The following is a 4682-nucleotide window of genomic DNA, read 5'->3' as shown; positions in this document are numbered from 1 at the left end:
TTTGAATTGATTAATAAATATTATATATTATTATTTTGCATTATTTAAGTTGCAGCAGTGGGCTTCCCCCCTACACCCTCTCCTGACCCTGGACACTTGCACTCCTAAGGCACAGGAAATCAATCATGGTAAATAACAGCAGAAAAACAAATTTCAGCAACTGTGTTTATTAACATGCGTGACTAAAATGAATGAAATGAAGATACAACGTACAAGGTAAATGTATGTTTCATATTAAAACAGGGTTGTAAGATGAATGCGGTTTATATTTCCCTTTATGCTGCACAGTGAACGATTTATACAAAAATGTATACAGAATATATCAATTTCAAATCATACATACATACTTTGTATTTTTTTTTTAAACTGTCCCACTTTTTTTTCACTTGGAGGGAAGTCACCTTCCCCCACAGGCCCATTTTCTCCAAAATTGTCCTAATCACAGAGAAACAAAAGAAATAAGAAAGATAAGAAAAGATAAAAACCTTTATTTGTCCCACAGTGGGGAAATTGCGGTACATGGTAATTGTGTGAAGACGCAACAAAGGGCTGCCCCATTTACTGGTTGTCTTATTGTTAAAGGCTTTGAATAGGATGGCGGCTCATTTAACTGTAACTTTAAGTACACGATGATTAAATGCAGATATTACAAAAGGGCTATTGATACTTTAATTACCTCCAAGCCACGTTGGCAGAAAACTTTGCCCCGGTGAAGAGGTGGTCGCTCTCCCCCCTCAATTTAATAAAGAGGGCAGTTTGCTCCTTGCTCCCTAAAACAAAACGACGTGTTCAAGTAAGTTTTATGCTTCACATCACCAAACAGTAAGCAGCATAAATCAGTTACATTAACCGTGTACTATATCCCAAGGTTTTTGTAACCGTTACTAACATTAACTGTCTGAAAACCAAGCAGGGTTCACAACCCGTCTAACGTTACGTGGTCACGTTATTTTCATGTACATAATATTAAGTATAAGTGATGTAGAATATCGCGATAATTTCTGTAAGACGCAGGTCTGACTTTGAACCTCTTCGATTTCAAGTGAAGACGTTAAAGGCTTTATTTTTTAGGTTGTAACTTGCTCTAACGATTTGCATTTAACGTTAACGTTAGCACATCAGTAACCTCAGGTAACGTTAACTTAACGTTAGCTCGCCAGTTAATCACTTAACTCACGTTAACTATTTTTTAAACGACACATTGCGCTTTTATTCCTCTTGTTATTTTTACATATGTGTAGTTGGCTTTTGAAGTGAGTTGAAATCCAATACTTATATTTATAGGTAAAATCCAGGGGGCTCAACTCCACAGCCACAGCCGACGCCATTATTTACGCTGGGACAATCAACCGGCGCGCAATGAATGTCGGGATACCTGGGGCTGCGAAGGATCCAACTGTTGGATCTTCCAAACGGACGAAAAGAAGGCTGCATTTGTCGGCCGCATTTGAAGGAGCCTTCGAAATGGGACAGCCTAGTCGCATCGACTGTGACGTATTCGGTCCCTGAATTGAGACACAGCTTATGATACGTCAAACAGAACAAGAATGGAGTTCACGGGTTGACACCACGGAGAAAGCCACCACAGTCCAAAAAAACATTGCTGCATGCCTGAAATTGAAAACACCTGAATGTTCCACAGAACTACTGGCAAAATATTCTGTGGACAGATGAAACCAAAGTTAAGTTGTTTGGAAGGAACACACAACCCTATGTGTGGAGGAAAAAGGCACAACACACCAACATCAAAACCTTGTCCAAACTGTTTAGTATGGTGGAGGGGAAATCATGGTTTGAGGCTGCTTTGCTGCCTCAGGGCCTGGAAGGGTTGCTATCATCAACGGAAAAATGTATTTCAAAGTTTATGAAGAAATTTTGCAAAACAATGTAAGGCCATCAGTCCGAAAATTTAAGCTCAACATAAGATGGGTGATGCAACACAACAATGACCCGAAGCACAGAAGTAAATCAACAACAGCATGGCTTCAGCAGAAGAAACTATGCCTTCTGGAGTTGCCCAGTCCCGACCTCAACCCGATTAAGATGGGGTGGCATGACCTCAAGAAAGCGATTCACACCAGACATCCCAAGAATATTGCTGAACTGAAACAGTTGTATAAAAGGAATGGTCCAAAATGAATGTTTATATGGTGTGTCCAAAAACATGAAAACATATAATTGTTTGCGAGGTATTAGTTTAAGTTAATTCCAAAGGTTCACATACTATTTACTGTGACTGTTCATATAAAAATATTAAATTGAGAGGGGGGGGGAATTTAATAAAATAGTAATATACAAACACCAGTATGCGCAATATGGCAGATTTTGCAATAGTGAGTCACATCTAGTGTTTTATAGCTAGGGGTTTAAGCAATAACATGTTGAAAAGTAAGTTGGTGTTTTGAGGTCAAGGTTTCCTTTTATTTCATTTGTACCAGTGGCCCTTCAGTTGGTCAAATTTGCAAGACAATTTGGCCATTTTTGTGACATTTTGCAAGTTCTTAACTGAATTGCAAGAACATAATGTCAAATGTGGCAGAATTTACCTTAAGTATAGCACTGAAGCCTCAAATCTGCCTCCGTAAGAAGACCCAGCAGGCGTGCAGTCTCCTGTGCTCAGACCGACAGCAGCTGTCGTCCACTCATGTGGATGGGAAGAGTGTCAGGCAGTGTTCTGTTCACACTGGGCCCAGCCTCCTCATCTCCTTCTGCCTTGCCTTGACTTCCTGTCAAACACACCACCTGACAGCACTGACAGCACTGACAGGTGCTAGAGGAGGAGAAATGTTCAGTTATTTCAATTCATGATAAACTTGCTTCATTTGTATGTTGGTCTGCTTTGGATCTATGCTGGAGTTTTCATCATAAACAGAGGTGTTAATTAAGTGGAGTGAAAGCCTACTTAAAGTTCTTAACTTGCTTTGCTGAAAAATAAGTAGATGGTTGGGAAAACTGATGCCTGAGACTTAAAGGTAAACTTCACAGATTTTCCATATCAGCGTGTGTTCTGAGGAGAGTTCTACTGCATGTAAAAAAAGATAAATGTAAGTGTAAAGCCTTTTGTGTCTCAGAGGGAGATGTGTGAAGTTTGATATATGACCTCTAGTGATTTCACTTGGGTCCGCATCAGTTGGGGCTTTTTTTGGAGTTTTTTGGAGAAAATGAAATAAATCATAGGGTGTGACGTTAGAAAGACGTGAGCTTACCAGACCTCTGTAGCCAAGTCCCACATAACTATATTACCAAAAGTTTTGGGTTGCCTGCCATTACATGCACATGAAGGTTAATGACATCAGATACTTAATCCTTAGGGTTTAATACGGAGTTGGAACGTAAAATCTGACAAGCTGACAAGCAGACCAAGCTAGCACTCATGCTACTCAAACATAAAAGTGGTTGTAAGGAGAGAGAGGAGATAAAAGAACAGGAGGAGAGGGTCGCAAAGCTTGTTTTGGACATTGTCAAAGATTTTGCTCAAGCCATGGCTCGTCGGGTGCCATTCACTTAGATGAGTGCTCTTTCAAGGGATGTGGTGGATCTTACGGGCTGCCATGCTCCTTTTTAATAAGGCTGTTATTGTTTTGGGGTCAGGTCGCTGCCGAGCACCTATTTGATTGCATATGTGCTTGTGGGTGTTAAACTGTGTGTGCGCTGTAGCTGGCTAGTTTTCAGGACATGGTGTTGTTAATAAGTAGGTCGCTCTTCTGTCTTAATTACCATAATCTCTTGCCTCTCTGTTGAAGAAGAAACCGGTTGCTGTGATTCATAAGGTCATTATAGAGCTAAAAAGTCTGCGGTCATTTCAGCACCACAGTGGACCCCTCCATTACAGCTTTACAGCTCACATTTCAGGATTTTGGCAGGGTCAACACTGTCCATTCTTCTGTTAACTTTCTCTTTGACTTCTCTACTTTGCAAAAACATTAGTCTGGGTAACATTTGGTTCGGACTGGTAAATCCATCACGATGGTACTTGGGCTACTGCGGCCGGGCGCACACAGCACAGCTCCAGCTGCATATGCGTTATGTTATGTCTGTAATATGTTAATAATATGTTAGTATGGACAAGAAACGGATTTATGTGCTTCGTAATTGTGGAGCCCAAGGGCCAGTCATAATAACCTGCACTGGTCGCCGTCAAACTTACGCCACTGGGTAAGGAGGAGCAGCCAACACTGTATCCATACAGAAATACAGATAGTAAATGTAATAGTGGTACAGACTGAAAATGAATAGTATAAATAATTAAAAAAAAAGATAACAAAACTAAATATATTTCAATGTAAATTGTAATCCTTAATTATTATGTTTTATGTTCTGTTGTTATACTTTCTAACCACTTCTAATACATCACTCTCACAAACTCCACCAAGGAACATCGAATTACTGTTTTGAAAAGCAAAATTAAAATTTTTAACCTCATCTCTTGGAAGGTTAATTTTCTTTGCAAAGTTTGGCCCTACATTAACAAAAAAATCATAAAATTAATGAACTATTTCCTCGATATTTTAAGTAAAATTAAAAATTTGTACTATCCTTTTTAACAAAATATGCTGGAAAATCCTTTTTACTGCAATTTCCAATCATGTCATTAAGTACAGCCCAAGTAGCCTTAATAAAATTTTTTTGTTTTGCAACAACGATCATAAGAATATTTTTTGCAATCTCATAACAATTGTCAA

At 39.2% G+C, this 4682-nt stretch overlaps 1 long non-coding RNA gene across 1 annotated transcript; it reads right to left on the bottom strand.

The window, feature by feature from the left end:
* Positions 1-383: 383 nt before the first annotated feature.
* Positions 384-817, bottom strand: LOC119885362. Its single transcript, XR_005441322.1, has 2 exons — positions 677-817; positions 384-435 (listed from the first exon to the last, which is right to left on the bottom strand). It is a non-coding gene; the product is annotated as an uncharacterized LOC119885362 (long non-coding RNA).
* Between the last annotated feature and the right edge of the window lie 3865 nt (positions 818-4682).

This window comes from Micropterus salmoides, unplaced genomic scaffold, assembly GCF_014851395.1.
Source record: "Micropterus salmoides isolate LMB-PRFRI ecotype aquatic unplaced genomic scaffold, ASM1485139v1 Ms_hic_scaffold_3974, whole genome shotgun sequence".
NCBI classification, from domain to species: Eukaryota; Metazoa; Chordata; class Actinopteri; order Centrarchiformes; family Centrarchidae; genus Micropterus; species Micropterus salmoides.
The sequence above is the reverse complement of the archived record's forward strand: the minus strand, read 5'-3'. Positions and strand labels throughout refer to the sequence as shown.